This window comes from Canis lupus, chromosome 19, assembly GCF_048164855.1.
Source record: "Canis lupus baileyi chromosome 19, mCanLup2.hap1, whole genome shotgun sequence".
Lineage (NCBI taxonomy): Eukaryota > Metazoa > Chordata > Mammalia > Carnivora > Canidae > Canis > Canis lupus.
The window spans coordinates 17,421,424-17,443,662 of NC_132856.1; the positions used below are offsets into that span (position 1 = coordinate 17,421,424).

At 36.1% G+C, this 22,239-nt stretch overlaps 1 long non-coding RNA gene across 3 annotated transcripts; it reads right to left on the reverse strand.

The window, feature by feature from the left end:
• Positions 1-4,072: 4,072 nt before the first annotated feature.
• On the reverse strand, positions 4,073-21,415 carry LOC140611278 (uncharacterized). 3 transcript variants are annotated; one of them, XR_012012557.1, is made up of 5 exons: positions 21,365-21,415; positions 19,408-19,502; positions 9,238-9,289; positions 8,998-9,124; positions 4,073-4,298 (listed from the first exon to the last, which is right to left on the reverse strand). It is a non-coding gene; the product is annotated as an uncharacterized lncRNA (long non-coding RNA). The 3 variants fall into 3 exon arrangements; XR_012012558.1 differs by having other exon boundaries at positions 4,073-4,316; XR_012012559.1 differs by having other exon boundaries at positions 19,408-19,506; positions 21,365-21,399.
• Positions 21,416-22,239: the final 824 nt, after the last annotated feature.

Consider the following 22,239-nt stretch of genomic DNA (forward strand, 5'->3'; position numbering starts at 1 on the left):
AAAGAAGGCCGAGTCATTACATGGAATTAGAGATATGAGGCAGGTGCTACACACACATAACAAAGTCAGGCAGGAAACTCAACCCTGTATTCTTCTAAGAAAACAATGTTTATTAGCAAAATCCATACGATCAACATCTTAATAGTTTATCATGAATATATTTGGTAATACGTCATTTCTTACTCATACTATACTTTTGGATGTCCAAAAACATATATTAAGATGCTTTATTAATTAATAGGCATCTTCTCAGGTTCTCACTATTTGTAAAGTTTTTTTTTTAAGATTTTATTTATTTATTCATGAGACACACAGAGAGAGAGAGAGAAGGTTCTCACTATTTGTGACACAGAAGAACACTGCAGAGGCATCAAAATTATATTCATTTTCCCCATTTCCCATCAGTTTCTGGAATTGGAAGAAAAAAATCTATATATTTGTAAGCATATTACTTATAAACACTAACATGAATTATACCATCCCACTTAGGAAATAGGTGCATAACAGGTATTTATCTCAAAGATACAAATGTAGTGATCTAAAGGGGCACCTGCACCCCAGTGTTTATAACAGCAATGTTCACAATAGCCAAATCATAGAAGGATCCCAGATGTCCATCGACAGATGAATGGGTAAAGATGATGTGGTGTTTATATGTATACACACACTGGAATATTACTCAGCCATCAAAAAAATGAAATATTGCCATTTGCAATGATGTGGATGGAACTAGAGGGTATTATGCTAAGTGAAATAACTCAGTCAGAGAAAGATAATTATCATATGATTTCACTCATATGTGGAATTTAAGAAACAAAACATTAGGAGCATAGGGGAAGTGAGGGAAAAATAAAACAAGCTGAAATCAGAGAGGGAGACGAACCATAGGAGACTCTTAATCATAGGAAACAAACTGAAGGTTGCTAGGGGGAGAAAGGGGGAAGATGAGATAACTGGATGATGGATATTAAGGAGGGCACAGGACGCCATGAACACTGGATCTTATAGAAGACTGATGAACCACTGAACTCTACCTCTGAAACCAATAATACACTGCATGTTAATTAATTGAGTTTAAATTTAAAAAAAAAGAAAAAAAGCTACAAACATTAAATTTAAAATTTTCCTAAGGAAAAAAAGATATATTGATAGATAATTATTTGCAATTATAATTATAAGCACTTCAAGCCAGAGGTGCATTTCCTATATGTCTGTAGGGCCAATTGTGTTTTGCATAACAAGTTCTGAGGGGATGTCTGTTTTGGAGTTTTGTTAAGAGGCAGTTCATATGGGATTAAGTCCACAATTCAGTGTTTGATTACTCATAATGAGTAACTAAACAGAAGAAAACTCCCAAAGTTTGTATTTTAATAACTTGATTTCGGTAAAACATTATAGATGATATTAACATACATCTAATTCATTGGGCCATACAAAATGTAAATCAATAAGAGAAAATTTTATATACTTCCTCTGACTCCTTCCTGCTCTCACTGCTAGCCAAGTGCATCTCTACTGAGCAGACTTTATAGCATTTCTACTCTAATTAGACTCTATCAATTTCCTCCCACAGTGAAATGACCTTGAAACATAGAAAGCTTTCATTGCTAGCTTAAAAAATGCTTTCTTGTGAGATTTCAAGCCCTTCTTCATTTCTCAGACCTAACATCTTTCCAGCAAGGGCATTCTTAAGAATACTCTTTGGAATGAATAAGCCATAAATAAACATGTCTAACTTCTACCTCTTAAAAAATTAGAATTTCTGAGAAAAATGTTGTTTTTTATCTGAACACTGAATATTTTTTAGAGTGAGCCAGGAGGCAGTTATTATTTTGTCTGCTCTGATTGACCTAATCTAAATTCTCTCAAAACTGATAAGCACAGATAGAGATCAGACATATTATAAAATGTTGGTTTGAAATGAAATCTGCATTTAAAACCATGGTGGAGATAGTATGACCTCAGTGAATCTAAAGACTAAGATTGATTACAGATTCTTTGTAAGTTTCTTAACTCCTAGAAGAATACATTTGTTTTTCAGAAATACAGTATTGTGCTTTGTTGCTAGAGAGACTAACTTTAAAATTCTAAGAGTTGTAAAAGCCAACTGTCCTCTTGTCTTCAAAAGAAATTCACAAATAGATTATTTTCAAGGAATAATTTAAAGAAAACACCCTACATTGTCAAATCTATTTTTTCTGAAATATATAATTTTGGTGTTCCTTTGTAAGGCAGTAAAATAAAATGAGACTGAAAATCTGTTGTATTTATTCATACAAGTATACAATTATTATTGATTAACTTATCAAAACATAGGTGATTGAAAAGCAGACCTTGCTTTGGTTTTATATGATAGTATATGAATATAAGAAATAGTTCTTTCAAAAGAGAACAATGAAATTTTGTTCCCATTTTTCAAAAAGGGACAATGCCATTCTGTTCCCCCACTGGATACACACTAACATGAAGACCATGTGCTTTTGCTGGAACAAGTAATTGAGAAAGAGTTCTCAGTACAGCTTGACACAGGTCCTTGAATTTGAGACACAACAAATGGAAACAGATTTGACATCTGCTCTTGGTCAAAAGATTCCAAAAAGCAAAACAAAATACTGGAGTAATTTGTTCCAGCAGGGATATGAAAAGGCCCTGTGTGCCTAGGACTGGAAAGGGAATGAGACCCATCATGTCCCAAATCTTGTAGGCATTTGGAAGGTATGAGGGGAATATCTTAGGTGGCTCCAGCGATTCCATGAAAGTGAAGTGATGGGGAAGATCCAGGCATAATGGGAAGGGTAGAGAGAAAGTACTAATGTTGAGGCTAAAGGGAGACATGCCTGCCCATTTCAGAACACCCTGTGTGGTGGATAAAACCAGGAGAAGCTAAAGGCTGTGTGTGAACACACACACACACACACACACACACACACACACACTTGCAGATGCTACCACTTTAGATGGAAACAGAACTAGAGAAAAGCCTCTTTACCACTGACCAGAGTCTCCATGTAAATTAACAATATCATTAACAGGGGACACTCCATGCTCCTACATACTATTTCTTGTCTAAGAAGATAACATATCTTTAACCATCTTTTTTTTTTTTAATTTTTTTTTATTTATTTATGATAGTCACAGAGAGAGAGAGAGAGAGAGAGAGAGAGAGGCAGAGACACAGGTAGAGGGAGAAGCAGGCTCCATGCACGGGGAGCCTGATGTGGGATTCGATCCCGGGTCTCCAGGATCGCGCCCTGGGCCAAAGGCAGGCGCCAAACCGCTGCGCCACCCAGGGATCCCTTTAACCATCTTTTTAAGATAACAAAACATGAGTACTACCAGGAAGCTTAGAAATAATTTGACTTCGCTTTTTCCTGAATGCCTTACATGTAAAGGTTTTGGATTACAAGATGTAGTAACTGTTTCAAAAAACAAAATAGTTACATTTCTGCAATCAAATAATTCCATTAAACTGTGGATAAACAAAGCTAAAAGGCATTCTTAAATTATTAATTAAAATTTTTTTTTTACTAACATGCTACTATGAATTGGGATCCTCCAAAGTACTGATTATTAAACTGTAATGTACACAGGAATCACCTGAAGATTTTGTAAAAGTGAACTCATACAGGGTGGAGCCTGGGATCATGCATTTCTAACAAATGACCAGGTTATGCTGATCCAGTGTCTGGGAGCTACATTCTGAGCACCAAAGCTCAGAGGGTATTGAATGCAATGGTTATCTATTAATCACCATTTCCCAAATTAAGTTCATCACAAAACTCCTTATAATTATTTTTGTGAACAGTAGGGTTCCCTAGAATGCAATCTGGAAAATATCCATAAATCTAATCTCCTGGTTAAAGCAGAACCTAGTAAATCTCTTTTACACCATGTCTGGTGAGGTTGTAAGTTTGGGTCTAATTCTGGTGAACATATTTTAATTTCCAGTTAGTAGAATCTGAATGAATGAGGTGTTCTGTATAGTTAACTAAAGACAGGTCAACAAGAAACATTACAAGGTTAGAGTGAAAATTTTATATTTTATATTTTATATTTTAAGTAGGTATTTTATTTTTTATCAAATAGGAAAGAGTTAAGCTCTGTTGAGGGCTCATTCTTTTCTCTGATGGAAAATAAATAACTAGTATTCCTCAGGGCAGAAACTAAACTCTAACAAGGAGAAAGAAAGGACATGCTCCTACTTTCTCATCTATGTAGGCATTCTGATTGATCCCTGGGGACTTTGCTTCATCTGGGCAACTTTAATTGGCCTCACTTGGAAATTCTTTTCTCTTCACCTGGAAAAGAAGTCAGATCTTAAAAAAAAAAAGAGACAAAAGTTTGTTTTTTTTTTTTTAAAGGAAAAAGGAAATAAAAAGGGAGTGAGAGAGAGAGTGTGGAAAAAAGAAAGGGCAAAGGAGAGGAAGGAAGAGAGATTGAAAGAGAGAAAGTATAGTATGATTGTCATTTTCCTTAGGGAATGTGTACAGCTTCCTGATTCTCCAGAATTAAAGATAAAGGATTATCTTAGGTTCTCTCAGAAAGACTTTTTAAAAAAACAAAACAAAACAAAACATATTAATAAAAGGTGGTAGAAGAGGATTATATATTTGGCCTTGTTAATGATGGGTATTCTCTTCTGTATTTTATGGTTTTAGCATCTACATTAGATATATTTTTTCAAAGAATCCCTCTGCTCTTTACTATTAAGTAGAACACTACTACTACTCTACTATTAAGTAGAGTCTTTGTAAAGACCCTTAGGTTCTAAGCTGAAATCCCTTGGCCTCACTGACTCTTCATTTGTACTTTTAATGCCAAAAGGCAAAAAAAAAAAAAAAAAAAAAAAAAAAAAAGGAGAGAGAGAGAAATGAGCATTAGAAAGAAGTGATCAAGTAGCCATTCTTAGACTCTGTTGATGAGTTTTTTTGCAGAGGGCAAATAAATGTGATTACTTATGAAAAATCTACTGTCCAAAGCACGGATTCTCATCTCTGGGTGCAGAGTAGAATCACCTGGAAAGTGTTTAAATTCATGATGCTCAGGCCACACATGACTTATTAAATCAGAATCTCTGAGTGCGGACCCCAGGCATCAGTGTTTTTTTAAGCCTTCCTGTCCCAATATTATGCATAATCAAGGAGAACAACTGGGAAAGAGATAATATAATTGTATCAGCTATGTATATAAAACATATAATAATAGTGTTAACCATCATTGTAAGGACTTTACATAAATTATTTTGCTCGATCCCTCAAAAGAAGTTTATAAGATACTTATTATCTTTGTTGTGCCCAAGATCGCGAATCCGAGAAACCACCGAGGAGCCGACACCGATGCAAAAACACGAGGGTTTATTTACAAGCTCGAGCTTGGGTCCAAGTATACCCGACACAGAGGAGCAGGGACTTGGACCCCGAGGTGGGTTTCAGCTTAGTTTTAAGGGCTGGTCTAGGCGACCTCCAGAAGGGGTGGAGGAATTCCTCAAGTTCTGTTTACATTCTGATATGGGGCCTTCAAGGGCATTGAGCTCTGTTCTTATTCTAATAGGGGCTTCCTGCCCTTGGCTTGGGCTCTGTTTTTATTCTAATATGGGGCTTTCTAGGACGTTAAGCTGTAAGCTGTTTTCTTCCTGTAACTGAAGTAAGGTAAAGTTCAGCTCTTATTCACTGGGGCCTGGGATGGCTGTACTTGTGCTAACGCTGAACTTAAAGTGGAATGGCCTTAATTTTCTCAGCCTCCACAATCTTCATTTTAGAAATTACAAACAGAGGCTGAAAAGGGTTAAATCATGTATCTAAGTTTACACACTTAGCCAACAAGGGTAAGAACCCTAGTCTTGTCTCTCGATATGACATAACCTCTCTCCATAGTTCCTTGTGGCCATTAACTTCAAACAATAATCTGGAAGATGATGTAGGATAATCACCTTGATCTCCCTTGGTAGTTCTCTAAGTGTGACACCCCTGTCTTCACATTTCAACTCTCATGACTATTCAAGTCCCTCACAACTCTTCTGAAAACTCAGTTTTTCCTGAAACATGATGTGTTTTATGAAAAGTCTTCAGTTATTACTGTGACATTGATCCATAACCAGAGATTCTATATGGAAAATTAAATTAGCTAAGGTGTCATTTTAATACTTAAATGATGCCAAGTTTGTATGATCTTAATTTTTAAAAATTTTCTATTCATGAGAGACACAGGAAGAGAGACAGAGACATAGGCAGAGAGAGAAGCAGGCTCCCTGCAGGGATGTGGGATTCAATCCCAGAAACCCGGGATCATGCCCTGAGCTAAAGGCAGATGCTCAATCACTGAGCCATCCAGGTGTCCCCCAAGTTTGTATGGTCTTAATGTTAGTTCATCACTGACTATTTTCCTATATTTCTTCTCCCCAACCTTATACATTAAATACTTTCTTTAAACTTTACAGAAAAATAGTGGCTAAAATATAAACTTTGTACATTGTCAAAGACATTTCTTTAGCCTAGTGATGAACTGAAAGGAATTTTAAAAAATTGATATCAAACCACAAAACTTCATCTCTAATTTTAATCGTTTGAAAATGAGCACCAGAGAAGAATATCAGTATTTATCCTGAAGTGTTAGCTTATTTGAAATACCCTGAAATATCCAGTCTCTGTGCAATTTCTGTGATTAAAGAAAAATCATTCTATTTACCAGGGTTTTAAAATGTAAATGGTCTCTTCTAAAAACCCAAGCAATATTAGCAATATTAGCTTTCGGCTATCCCCCCTAGTATCCTCTAGTGTTTTGTTTTGCAGTCAATTTGTTGTTCAAGTTGTTAACTGACTTTGTTATAAAACTCAGAGCAAACCTCTGCCATCCATCTATTTAAAGACTTAAGGAAAAAGGAAGATACTCCAGAAGTGAACACATTTAGCCAGTGATAGCAGCTCCTGTTGTTTAAACTAGTGTTAACATTACCTTAGCCCTAGGGCAGCAGCGGTAGTCAGCATGGCAGCTAATTGCCTGATTTTAGTTTATGCACCTGTTTATTTACAAACTCCATGGCCATGTAGGGATGGTGACTAGAAGTGTGCCAGAAGTGAATTTTCCCTTTTGGCTTCCTCAACTGTTTTTTTCTTTCCTGCTGTTAGCTACTTCATCATCAACCTGGATTCCCAGCCCAACGACTTAGCAGGTATTCACTTAACATTTGGCCCTGGCCTTGATCTGCCTTGGCCAAAGGGTTCAGTTGTGAGAAATAATGGCCAAGACATGTATCAAAGTTGTTTTTAAGCTATCTTAAACAAAACCCCATTTGCTAAGAGTTGAAATACACCTGTGTTGAAAATAGGGATTCTTCACCACTACATTATACACCTTCTGCCATAGGGTTCTGCTGAGCATCCCTGAACCTTTTTCTCTGTGGCTGACTAGTGACTGAAGGAGAGAAAGGTAATGGGATAACCCCATTATCAAGCACGGATGAATAACTGAAACCCTGGTACATTTCCTAAGGAAAAAAGAAAACAAAGTTTCAGAAGGTATAAAAGTCAACCAGTAGATCCACCTGACTGCATTTTCCTAGAGTCCTGGACCCTGGGTGAGAACATCAACGGAAAGGCTTCACAAATGTGTGACACGTGCAGTTGCGCAGGATCCTCACAAGCTTAATGTCCTGCTGCAGCCATCTTGAAATTCTTAATAACTTTTGAGCAAGGGGCCCTACATTTTCACTTTGCACAGGTCCCAAAATCATATAGCTGAGTACAAAGAGCGCTAAACTATCTCTGGAATAATTCACAGATACAGTGTCAGTTCACTCAGGTTTCAACACTGTTAGTCCTTATAAGAGTGAGTGGAACAGATGGCACAGGAGGTAGAAAAATATAAAAACAGAAACAAATACATCCTTGCTACCACTGACCTATCTGATGCCTATGTTCACATTCGGGTTCTGAAGGTCGGATGGTGGTATTATTGGGCACAACACTGCAAATGTGTCAGTCTTGAGGTCATGTCAGTCTAAATTTAGAAACTGAATATCATCGAATTGGGTATCTTTTGCCAAAAGGAGCGATGACCCTCAGGCTTCCCTAGTTTTTTTCCTATTACCCCTAGACCCTTTCAACTTCCCACTGGGGTCCCCCAGAGCCCTCAAACTCTCCCCAGACCCTCCTTCCATTGACCCAATGCTCTGGAGTACTTACAGAACCTCTAGATTCATCCTCTTCCCCCACAGGCTCCCTCAGGCTCTCTAAGGCTCACTCAGGACCCTCCAGGCTCCTGTAGCCTCCTTCATAGCTGCTCAGCTCCCCACTAGCTACCCCAAGTTCCCTGAAGGCTGCAAAATTTCCTCAGTCTTCTCTGGGCCCCAGGAGCCCCAGCCCCTCAGCACCTCCTACTGTTTGGTGCCCCAGGCTCTCTTCCTATATGAAACTCTATAGATTCTCTCCAGGTGAGGTGTCCCAGGTAGGGCAGGGAAGTCCTTCGGCTTATTAACAAGGGAATGACTACTGACAGCTTCCTGTTTCCCCCAAGAGTTGTTGACTGTGGAGGAAGACAGTTAAAAAGAAGGGGTCACCATTTCTTAGGGCTTATTTAGGCTTGGGATATGGAACAAAAAAGGTTAGGGGGCTGTTGAGGAATTATGGGCTTTCAGACGCAATATGGGCTCATTGTTGCCCAGATGGGGTGTGTTTTTTTGAATCCCCAGGAGATCTTTCTCATGGAACAAGGTGTTGAGGAGTTGGGGATGGAAGGGGATCTGGTCAGAAAATCTTCAAGAGACCTATATTTAGACTTTTGATATTTTCTTCCCAAACATTTTGTCAATTATGGGTATGTTAATATGTTTAACACAAACACTTAAATACAGCTTAATTGCTGTGACCCAAATTTGTCATTTCTTCATTTATAAAGATCTGCTGGAAACCTCAAAGTTGGAAACTGCAGAATTTTTTGGCCATTCTCCACATCTGAGGGACTCCATCAGCAAATTCCAGTGCTTAATTACCACTAACTTACCTGTAAGAGCACCAGCTCTCTCCACTCACTCATTTAGTCTTCCTTTCAGCAGAGAAGTCCTGAGAACACATTGTCAGCAACAGTAATAAGGACAAGAAAGGGTGCTGTCATCTTTCCACACATGGCACTGTGGTTGAGACATGCAATTAGATGCTGTATTGAGAATGATGATAAGGGGTGCACAGGGCTTGCTGGGAGCACTTAGGAAGGGCAACCCAGATTTGGGGTATCATGTCTTACCACAAAAGAAAGAGATGCCAACTGAGTCTGAGATCTGAAGTCTGAGAGCTTCCTGGTGGAATAGAGAGGGACAATTACAAGTGAGAGAAAAAGACTATGCATGATTCATAGTCAAGAGAGAGCATCACACTTTCATAAGATGAATTGTTCATTATACCTTGACCTTGGATATTGGTTGGTTGGGAGGTGAGAAAAAATTGGGATAGGGTGTCATATGGCTTTATTTGAGGCCAGTACCAAATGTATTTCTTTTTTCTTTTTTTTTAATTTTTATTTATTTATGATAGTCACACACACACACACAAAGAGAGAGAGAGAGAGGCAGAGACACAGGCAGAGGGAGAAGCAGGCTCCATGTACTGGGACCCCGACGTGGGATTCGATCCCGGGTCTCCAGGATCGTGCCCTGGGCCAAAGGCAGGCACTAAACTGCTGCGCCACCCAGGGATCCCCCAAATGTATTTCATTTTAAGCCGGGAAATGAAAATAATCTCAACCCTTCAGCAACCAACTCTGTACTCAGAATCCTAATTGTAAAGATTAACAACCATGAAATAATAAAGTGGGCTATTTTTACCCGATCATTCGTAGAGGCATACTGCATGCCTGCTTGGGGATAGAAACGATGCTAACTGTTGGAGGATCACAATGATGAGCAAAGAAGTCTTGCCTCCCACCCTCATGCTATTGCAATGCAGGTAGCTTCTGGGCCAAGTGACAATGGAGGAAAATTGAAGCCCTCTCAATGTCTTAGTGTTGATTGCCCCAGCTGGCTGTTAGTAGCCAATTTTGCTCCTCTCTATTGGACAGATCAATGGAAACCAGAACTTCTGCCTTAGTTACCGTAGTTCAGAATAAACTGAAGAACAAATGGCATTCCCTGCTGCCTTTTTCAGTCTAAAGAAAAATTTCCAGTGCTGGAGAACAGCTAAATGATTCCTTTTGTGTTTGTGTGATTGTGGACAGCAGTGACCAAAGCTGTGAAATCAAGCCAGAGGGAAAGAGGCAGACTCACCAGTGGACTAACAAAACATTCGCAGTGGGTGCAGATCACATGGCATATTTTCAGCACGAAATGAAATCCTTATATCCCACCCAATAGGGAATTTTATCTAATTCCTGAAGTGTTCAGTCTCTCATTTCTTTTGATCAAACTTTGACAGTTTAACTTTGGTAGAAGGATACTTGCTACCTTCTGTTTTTTTTTTTTCAAAATATACTTCTCCTTGGGTCACTAATTGAAAAGGATCACTGGATAAACAACAACTTTTCTATACTTGTATGGATTTTTACTGTAGTTATAACTATTCATTAAAATACACCAACTTAGGGATCCCTGGATGGCTCAGTGGTTTAGTGCCTGCCTTTGGCCCGGGGCGTGGTCCTGGGGTCTCCAGATCGAGTCCCACATTGGGCTCCCTGCATGGAGCCTGCTTCTCTCTCTGCCTCTCTTTCTCTCTCTCTCTCTGTCTCTCATGAATAAATAAATAAATAATCTTTAAAAACATAAACTTATCACAAGCTCAACTTATCAATATTTATATAAAAAAATACACCAACTTAAAGAGAGTTCTACTTATTTAATATAGGGAAAATACTTCTAGGGATACACAGTGTAATGATACATGAGGTAATGTCGGAGCCTTGGATTTCAAAGAAATCTTTTCAGACTTTTGAAAAAGAGAAAAACTATTACATGAATATGTAAAGAGACTAGTAACGGAATCATAAATACAAAAGACTTTTGGGATTCCAAGTTTCAAAATTCTATTTTCATTATGATTTCGGTGCTAACCCAAAGCAATCTAGGTATGGATGTACACATGTGCATTTATGTGTATGTGTGTGTTTGTGTTCTGAGTGCAACTCTTTCTCAAATTGTAAATACTAAGCCTTTTCATTCTAAGTGGGACAGTGGAGGAAATTGTCTGACAAGTTGAGGGAGAAATGTATTTCATCTTAAAAAAAAAACAAAACGAAACTCAGAGGTTTCCATCTTTACACTCAGAGTATATAAACCTGGATTTCAAAAACAAATTATCCACAATTTGCTTTGCTTGAGTTACCAGGATATTGAGAGAGGAGAAAAAATTAAACTGGATCTTACTGCTATTTATTAATATTTCAGATACTGGGGGAAAATATTTTGATCCAAATCTTACTGCTATATCTTGATTTTCTAGTGAGTGGACTTAATGTTGCATTGATAAAGTGTTTTAAGTTTTCCACTTACAAAACTACATGTATGCAGCATATTCATCATTATTTTCAAGAAATGATTCTTTTAGTAATAAATAACACAATTATGTTAATAATAACTGGTATTGACTTCTATAAATGAACTACTCATTTTAATTCTAATATATCATCTTAGTTACCCAGAGAACTGAATCTTAGGGTCTGCAAAAATGGAAACATTTTTTGAAAATCCATTCTGAGAATATTTGCAACATGTCATACAGTCCAGATAAGTCAGCTCCTGAAAAGCCGTATATAGAAATACCAGCTCTTTATTAGGTAGGGTCTCCTAATGAAAACTTTCTACCCTTTACTATATTTCTTCAATAAAGACATTTATCAAGAAAGAGTTTTCCAATTGTTTACTACATTAACTAAGATTGACAATATACAAATATACGTTCATATCTGTGTGTGTGTGTGTGTGTGTGTGTATATAGTCTGTTGTGTTTATTTGACATACAGAAAAATAAGTTAAGAATATATTTCATTGAGTTTTGGTCAGTATGTGTATGTGTATTATTGTATTGCTAATTTGTGCCTGGTTACTTTTGCTTAATATAATATTTATTTATTTAAAAGATTTATTTATTTATTATTTATGATAGACACAGAGAGAGAGAGAGAGAGGCAGAGACACAGGAGGGAGAAGCAAGCTCCATGCCGGGAGCCCTATGTGGGACTCAATCTGGGACTCCAGGATCGGGCCCTGGGCCAAAGGCAGGTGCCAAACTGCTGAGCCACCCAGGGATCCCCTTACATAATATTTAAAAAACTGTTCCATATTGCATGGCAGAGAAACATTTTCCCTATTTTCCTGAATAGTTTCCTATTTAATTAATATACAATAATTTATCTATTATATTGATAGTAATTTGGGATGTTTTAAACGTTGATCTTTTATGAATGAGACTCTTATCCCTTTTCTTAACTGTGATCTGAGCAAAGATTCTCATTTTAATGAAGTTTGATCTATCAAAATATTTGCATTGCTATTGTTTACAGAAATCTTTAGTCTCAGCATACACTACAATTATGAAAATATACTTCCACATTTTCTTCTAGAAGCTTTATAGGTTTAGCTTTAATGTTTAGGTTTATAGTTTATAATTTATTTTTCTGCATGGTGTGAAGTAAGATTTAGGATTCTCTCCCTCCCACCTCCCATAGAAGTTGCTTTGGCATCAACTTTTGAAAAAAACTTTTCATTTAAAGTTTTTATTTAATTGCATTGACGTGTCAAAAATCAGTTTACCATATGTATGTGTCAATTTCAGCACATATTAAATTAGGCATCTTTGATTTATTTGTGTAACCTTATGTGAACACCAATCTGTAATAATTGCAGATTCAAATGAGTCCTGAAATCATAAGCCCTTCAGGTTTGTACTATTTCTTCAACATTGTGTCAGATATTCCAGGTTCTTCAGGCCTTTACATAATTGCTGGCATAAACCTGTTCATTGCCAAACAAAACAAAACAACATTTGTATTGGGTTATATTGATTCTGTAAATCAACCTGAGGAGAATCAGTATCTTAATATTTTATCTTCTAACTCATATCCAGGGAGATTCTCAATCCTGTAATCATTTTGTCTATCAGTAATATTTTATAGTTTTCTGTAAAATATTTTCTTGTATATGTTTCATTACATTTATTCTGGTATTTTTGTTTATTTTTTGTTGTTATTTTAAATGGTATTTTGAAATTTTCATTTCCTAATCGTTCCTAATTGTTCGCTGACTCTGTGTATATGTGTGTGTGTGTGTGTGTGTGTATGTGTATATTTCATTGACTTGCATTCTGTGCCTATGCCAAATTCACTTATTAGCTCTATTAGTTTCTTTATAAATTCCTGTGGAGTTTTTAAAGTGCATAATCATGTTATTGTCTTTTAACATTATTTATGTTTTCTACGTCTTTTTCTTTCTATTACATTAACCAGAACCACCAGCACAATATTGAATAGAAGTAGTTTGAGAAAACATCTTTTTTTTTTTTTTTTTTTTGAGAAAACATCTTTGTCTTATTCCTGATGTTTTTGAGGAAAAAGATTTGATTTCTCAAAATTAGGTACGATGTATGCTTTAGGATATTTGGAGATGCACTACATTTTAAAGATGTTCTATTTTTTTGTCTACTGAGCATTATTTAGTATGAACTGGTGTTGAATTCGTCAAATGCTTTCTCAGCATCTATTGAAATAATATGGTTTTTCTTCTTTATTCTGTTAATGAGGTGAATTACATGGACAAATTTTCAAATATTAAATTCAACATTATATTCCTTACTTGGTTAGAGTATATTACCTGATGTATGTATCACTAGATTTGATATGTGTCTCTCTCTATATATACTCTCTCTCTATATATATATATACTAATATATGTATATATATATATGTTTTTTAAAGATATATTTATTTATTTTAGAGAGAAAGCACAAAAGCAGGGAGAGGGATTTGATATGTGTCTCTCTCTCTCTATATATATATATACTAATATATGTATATATATATATGTTTTTTAAAGATATATATATTTATTTTAGAGAGAAAGCACAAAAGCAGGGAGAGGGACAGAAGGAGAGAGAGAGAATCCTCAAGCAGACTCCTTGCTGAGCACAGGACCTAATGAGGGGCTTGGTCTCAAGACTCTGAGACCATGACCTAAGCTGAAATCAAGAGTCAGACACTGAACCAACAGAGCCACACAGGGGCCCATGTATGTCTATATTTTTAAAGGAATTTTGTATCTATAGTCATAAGTTGATTGGTTTATAGTTTTTCTTTTTTTTTTAAGATTTTATTTATTTATTCATGAGAGACACACAGGGAGAGAGAGATGCAGAGAGACAGGCAGAGGGAGAAGCAGGCTCCATGCAGGGAGCCCAATGTGGGACTCAATCCCGGGTCTCCAGGATCAGACCCTGGGCCAAAGGTGGCACTAAACCGCCAAGCCACCCAGGCTGCCTGGTTTGTAGTTTTACTTTTAAAAGCTGTTATATTTTATTATAGTACACATAATATTTGTATTGTGTATAATGTATTTACAAACATGTTTATTTATTATATATGATATGATGAATCTCATATATAAATATACATATTTCCTTTAATTTTTATTATTAGGTATGATATCTTTATCAAATCAGGTGGGAAATTTTCACTTTTACTTTATTATTTGAATAAAGTTACAATTAGTATTATGTCTTTCTTAAGTACTTGGTGAATTCACCAGTGTAGTCATCTGGACTAATAGAAAAAAAAAAAAAAAAGAAGAAGAAGAGGAAAATAAGCAACCAGAATGATAGAAAGGACACTAAACAAAGGAACTCAAGAGGTCAGAATGAAGATCCTGGTTGCAGAAATACATAAGCAATCTCAAATCTCAATTCTCTCCCCATTTTAAAATTCTGTGTCTCTTTGCTTGTGGTCTAACGTTCTCAAAGTGTTATCACCCATGTTTAAGTCAAATGGCATCTTTTGGCCAAAGTTTAGGAGGGGGAGGAAAGTGACTGAGATTGGTATACCCAAAAAGAATACTTTGAAAGATGGAAGGCTGTTCCTCCAAAAAGTAAGTGCTGTTACAGAAATGAAAGAGAGAGAAAGCAGTGAATGAACAAAAAGAGTAGAAGTTCATAATATATCAAAATTGCTTGGTTTTCATTACTCTAGGATCTGAAAAGAGGGTTGAAATCCATGTGTTATTAGGAGAGGGGATTCATTTTCTTAAATTTAAGGTATATTACAGTTTTTCCCAAAAACAGTTCTGATGAGAAATAGTTTTTTGTTCCCAAAGAAAGTACACTGGCAATAGCTATACATCTTGAGTAGATGAGTTCCTTTTAACAACATGTATATTTTTAAACCTCAAAGTAACCTACAAGCATTTTAATTGCTAGAGTTGCTGGAGTTAATCCTCCAATCACTTTCTAGCCATTGTTGTAAATAATAATCTTCATTAATGCAATGACACTAAACACTAATCTTCTAATTTGCAGTAAGAAGTACAAGGAAAGCATAAAGATTGTTGCTCAATAGAATTCTAAAAAAGGAAAAAAAATGTCATGCAATTAAAAACCTTATAGCTAAGAGAAACCCACACATTATTTAAGATACTTAATTTTCACAACATGCATGGATGCTAATCTTTAAAAAATCTCATACACTAAATGGAATTTTAACTCTCTTTCTTAGTTCTTTCTCTCTGGGATTGAAAATTAACTTTTCCATCAGGAAATGGAACTTATTCTCTTAATTATTTATTTTCTTAAGCAATTTGGATTGTTCAGCTTTATATGAAATATGAATTAATGGTCCTTGTGTGATGAATTAAAAACCTTAATGATAATGAGAAAGACAGTTGGTGATGGCAACAAAGAGTGTTCTGATGTTTGAATGTAATTGTTTGAAGTTCATACGTTACAGAAGTTACCGACTTTACTAGTTTCCAGTCCAAGATTCAGAAAAAATTCTTTCTAGGTGAAATAAAATGCTTATTGTGAGCAAGCACAGATGAAAAAGATTTGTTCTGTGTCCCGGGATGACGGAATTTGTGAGTAAAAATGGATCTTAGTGATCATTCCAAGTTAAACTTCTCATATCATCAATGAGTAAATAGTTCCTGAAATATAAAATGATTTTTCCGTTTTACCCAGTTAGCTACTAGTTTAAGAACCAAGAACTTAAGATTCTCTCTTCAGTATTCTTTCCCCTTGGGCTTTGTATGGATCATAAATAATAAGAATTACATCTATAAAATGATTTTAACATGGCAGGTAATATGCTAATTGGTTTATCTGCATCTCTAAATTAGTCTTCATAATAACCCTAGGATGTGGGAAAGCCAGGTTGCAGATACGTGTATTCTGTGCCCTCCTCTTCCTCTCAAATGCGATTCCTCTTCTATGGCCCAGTGCCATTCATTTCCCCCTTTTTTCATCCTAGCTGAAATTTATCTTTTTAAAAATTCTGACCTGCTATGAATGACTCTTAACAAATTTTGTTGTCTTTTCATATGATGTTATCATATGAGAATAGCATGCAACTCCATCTTTTTACAGGGAGGGGTCTTCTTCCCACCAGCTAGAGTGTAATCTTCCTTGAGAGTAACAGTGATTGTTTCTGTAACTTATTAATGTTCTGCACAGTGCTTTCCATGCATGTGGTAGGTGACTGACAATTCCTCTTGTGTGACTGGTTTAAAAGGTAGCATTGACAAGAAAGCCAATAAAGTTTTTCTCTAGACACAGAAATTTGTTACCTTTTGTACATTTGCCATGTGGCTCGGCGGGAGATGGTTGATTTCCAAGTTCAACTTCCTTTATTCCCCAGCATCTACTCCGAGGACAAGGAACAGACAACTGGGAAACTGGGGTGGGATGAGGAAGAGGCTTTCTGGTCAATATCAGTGATTATTACCAAAAATTTTTTAAAGTCCTGTTTAAGGGCACAATTTAAAAAAACACATTGTGGAGAGCTGGGTACTATAGTACAAATCATCGAACATCTATTACCTAGTTCTGCCTCCATGGACTGGGAAATAATCTCTTCTATGTCTAGTTTTAGTCTCAACACTAACTTTTTGTCACCTTGAAGAATTAACTTACCTAACTGGGTCCTAGTTTCCTCTGCTGTCAGATTAAAAATATGAACAAGTGAATCCAGCCCGGTATGGCTCCCTTGAGCCTGTAGCTACCAATGAAAGCAGGCACCACATTGAATGGGAGACCTCAGATCATACTAGGCTTTTAAACCTTTCTCTACACGTTCACACCTGGTCCTACACTGCTTCCAACTTCACTGGCTGGCACCACTGCTGCTTGTTTCTCATTCTGCAGCAAAAAGTTGAGGCATGATCTGTGGTAATTGGCACGGAGTTGAAATTTAACAGGGTGAGTGATTATGGTCCAGAATGTTATCTGAACTTCAGCCAAGAAAGCCAATATTTAAGTAGAATCTATTTGGCATCCACTAACTCTCATTTATTCAAAAAGGGCTTCTCTGAATTGAAGCTTCTTTGAAATATCAACTTTCACATCACCTTGTGACCATCAGCACTTGGTAGGAGTAAGTGTTTTACCATGTCAGCTAATACATCATGAAGCCAATGGCAAGATGAAAATCCACTCACCGGGTAGGAATTCTGTTTTAAGTATAATTAAAACTTCCTTCATTATTACAAAGTATCAGAATACAATGCAAATCTCAATTATTCCTCATGAAGTGACTTGGAGTGTGACAGGACAATACCCCTATTCTATCCCCACTTCCATCTTAACACATTTAAAAAAAAATACTGTCTGTTTGTTTTTTCTTTCTTTCTCTGTGATCTTTAGAGCAAAAATGTTCTGCTTGGACTTTAGTTCTCAAGCTTTAAACTCCTAAGACAGATGAGCAGTTGAACAATAAGACATCTGGTAAGCAAAGATGCTGCTAGCCAGGGAATCACCATGGAAACCACCAAAGACATGGATTATGAAGATGAACAACTGTGAGTTAATTTCTTCTCGGGGTTGTGGCATTTTGGTTCATTGATTCATATGTTGAGGTGTCTTTTAGAGGAAATGCTGTCAGAGACACAGAAGAATCTCTTATGATTCATTATGGAATAAAATTCAGAACAAGTCAGGCTCAAGTTCTTCAAGTAAGAAAAACAAACATTTAAAGTATCCCAAAGAAGCATAAATTCCTGCTAAAATGCAATCATGTATGACTTGGAAATTGAGCTACTAAGTATATCCTAAGAAAAGCATTATTGGGGGACTGCGGTGATTTCTGTCATTTCAAGTGTTAGATCATAGAATTCTTCTGTGTAATGAATCATCAGATGGAGTCCCCCTGTCCAACTCTCCATGCTTATTAAATAGCAATTAATGCTAAATGCAAAGTGTAGGTTAAATCCAGCTATAGTGTATTATATCTATTTTGTATTCAGATTACATAAAATGTAATAAATGGCAATGATTTTAAAGTTTAGAAATACACTACACCTTAAGAAATATAATGAGTCCCTTTTGAAGACTGAAAAGTTGTCAGATAGAATATAATTGATTAGTAAAAAAATGAGTTGGAAAGGACCTTGAAAAATCACCTGATACAGCTGGAAGTCTTTAATTTGCACTCCAGCAGTTAAATATCTAAGCCTTCTAGAACAGATAGATGCCTGTTCCCTACCTGACGTTCTCCAGGGAGGGAGTCTCGACAACTTAATTCAATAACCTTTGCCAGGGTTTTATCACTTTGACAGTCTAGAAGTTCTTCTTTATATTCCACAGAAATCTTTCCTGGAGCCTGTTTTCTATAGGTGGGTTTTTGGTGGACATAAAACGGAAAGTGTTCTGTGTCTTTCTCAGAAACATTGCTCACATAGCCAAGTTGTTGCCTCTTAATAGTATCTTCTCCAGGCTAAATTATAACCATTCTCTTGTGCTTTGAACATACAGGATATATTCCTGGGTCCTTTGGAATTCCTTTTTCCCTGACCATGAATTTTTGAAATAGGAAAAATAGCTTCACTCTATCTTACATGAAGCTCCAGGGAAAAGAATAACAGCTAAATTTGTCCAGTACTTTGCAATATACAATCCATTTCACATGCATTATTTCATTAGATCTACAACATCAACCCTGTTAATTAGGCAGAGAATGAAATCCTCATTTATATTCTCAGGATTATGTAAACCAAGTATTCATGTGGATTAAAGTACTGGTAAATAAACCCAATTGAAAATATTGGGTCCCTGAAGCATTACCAGACACAGAGCTATCTGCTTTGCTATATTAGTTGAGGTATTTACATGCTATTTCATATACTCATTAGAGACTGAATATGCATTTTATAGTTAACAAAGCTAATTTTATTGTATTCCTGGTATGTATTTTCATAATATTGTATTTATAGTGTATGTTTTTCCTAAGGCCATATACCTGGCAAGCAGAAGGGCTGGGGTTTGAACTTGTGTTTCCACAATTAAGGGGCACAGATTTTCTTGCTTCTAAACAGCTGACTCTTTCTTGGCATTCTTTCTTGGTAGAGATATAAAACATAACAAAATAACAAAGTACTATAATGAATATATTAGATAATGTCTGAATCAATGCTTACCACAAAATGTATTACATAGTAAGTGCTCACTTAACATTAGCTCGTAGTATTAATATTATTAGAGCTAAATGCACAGTAAAGGAATAAAGCAATTAGATCACTAAAATCGATGGAAGTGATTACATCTAACTTTAGTCCAATAACACCTAATAAATCCTTTTGTAGGACAATACTTAAAATGCAATTCATATTACTTAGAAGAAACTTCAGATTGACTTAGAAAACTAAAAGCCAAAAAAATGCAACACATGAATTCTCCAGGAACTGAAGAAAGCTTGATATTAGGAATAATCAAGAGTATATCTCTAAGTGTAGTGCTACAGATAAATTAGGTAAATTATTATAGTGGACATTAGATACAAATGTCTACTGCTGTGAAATGTCTAATATTTCAAAATCAGTTCTTTAATATTCTATCCAAGAGAATAATGAATAATTTATTCATCTCTTGACTATGATCATCAGTATGTGATGCTTCTGAAATAGAGACTTCTCATTTTGAACCCTTTTGCTTTTAAAGGTACTCAACCAATATGATAAGAAATTCTTTTCCTTACCATTAAAGAACTGCAACTGCATTGTTTCTTTCTCTAAAGTAGGACAATGACTTCTTTCCTAGTATTAAAAGTATAAGTAGGCTCTTTGTACTTTATCTACTGAGAGCAATAAATCGAGGTTTAAGGCTTAAAGGTTCTGAATTCTAGTTCAGCTTTGCCACTTGGTTGTTCTACCAACACGTTACTTAAATAGTTTCTCAGTCCCCTTGGTGCTATGGACAGAGAGTTTGTGTTCCTCCAAAATTTTAGGTTGAAACCTAATGCCAAATGCGATGGGATTAGGAGGTGGGGCCTTTGGGATGTGCTTAGGTCATTAGGGTGGAGCTTCATGCATAAGATTAGGTCTTTGTAATAGATACTCAGAGAGCTCCTTTTCTCTTTCCTCCACGTGAGGACACAGTGAGAAGCTGCCATCTAGAAGCAAGCTTTTACCAGATTACCAAATCTGCTGATGCCTTGACTTTGAATTTCCCAGCCTCCAGAATTTTGAGAAATAAAATCCTATCATTTATAAGCTACCTAGTCTAAAGCTTTTTTTTTTTAATAGCAGCCCAAATGGACTAAAACATTTACCAAACAACAATGCTTCTATTCACAGAATTTTTTGAATCAGATAATGCAAAAGAAAGCACTTTGAAAATAAAGCATGGTCTCCCCCTGCCCTCCAAATAGATGAAGTTTTATAAATAGAAAGCACTTTTTTTTTTTTTTTTTTTTTACTGTGGCTTTTATTTTTAAATTTCCTTATAGCTTTTAAAATGTTTATTTATGTTGATTAATCAGGACCATACTTCTTTTCTTTCTTTCCGGTCGTGTATTCCACACCTTCTACCTGCAAAACTCTTACACAATTTTCAAGTTTTAGTCAAGCATTCCCTCCTCTGAGAATCCTTAATTAAGTTTCCAAGACTGAGATGATTATTTCCTCAGTCTGTGATCTCATCTCTGGCCAAATAGTCACCCTGCTAGAGTTCAAATCATACATTTAAATATCTGTTTCTTTTACTCTACTGAATGCATCACATCAATCAAGTCATGTTCCCCTCAAATACACCTAGTGTTACAAGGGCTTATAGTACTAACTACTATACTTACCTTCAGGAACATACATTTGAATTTGAATTTGAATCTCATTCTCACTCTTCCCTGAAATAAGTGCACACCCATATAATCACAAAATTATGCAAATATTATGCAGAAATTCTCCCACTCCCCCACTTACCTAGCTTCCAAGCCTTGTGCTGCTCAAAGATCTCCTGGAAATTCCATCAATCCCTCTCCATGATTTGTCACCAAATTCTCTTATTCCCTAGGCAACAATGAGGCTCATATGGGCTGCCATAGGTAAGGGCACACCTTTTCTGGTCAGATTGTCTTAGACTTGAACCTTAACTCTGACATATGTTTTTGTAAAACCTTGAACAAGTTAACCACCTTGAGTTCCTGTTTCCAGACCTATAAAACTGGCATAAGGACACCAGTGTGTTGAAAGATATGTATATCTTTGCAGTGGGCTCAATACATAATAGTTATTTTATAAATGTGAAATACTATCATTGTGGGCTTTCAAGTTTGACAATTATGAGATAAAACTGACACCCCCAATAATCAGCTGACTTTGGATAAATTTCAGCTTCTATGTATGTGTGTCTGATAAACACGCACACACACACACACACATACCTTTTATGCTACAAAACAAAGAGTAATAACATCATTATATTTCAGGAATTTATCTTTGAGTGTATGGGTACAGGGTACCTGCAAAGGTAGCACTGTATCACTTCTCTCAATGTTTGTCTCCTGCTACAGGTGATCTAATTAGCATCCCATTACCCAGGCCTGCTAAACAGAGATGTTTGCTAAACAGAGATGTTTGATTAACAGGAATCAGTTCTTCCCCTCCTTGTAAGTAGAGATGCACCTTACTTTTAGCCTTCATGACCTTCGAACTCTATATTCCCTGCAAGGTGTGTATTCTTTCTTTTGAGCCTCACAACCACCAGCAAGGTGAAGTAGAAAAGACAATACTCTTATTTATGTTCATTTAAATAATAAAGTCTCCAGAGTTGAAATACTTTAGAAATTTTCCTAGGG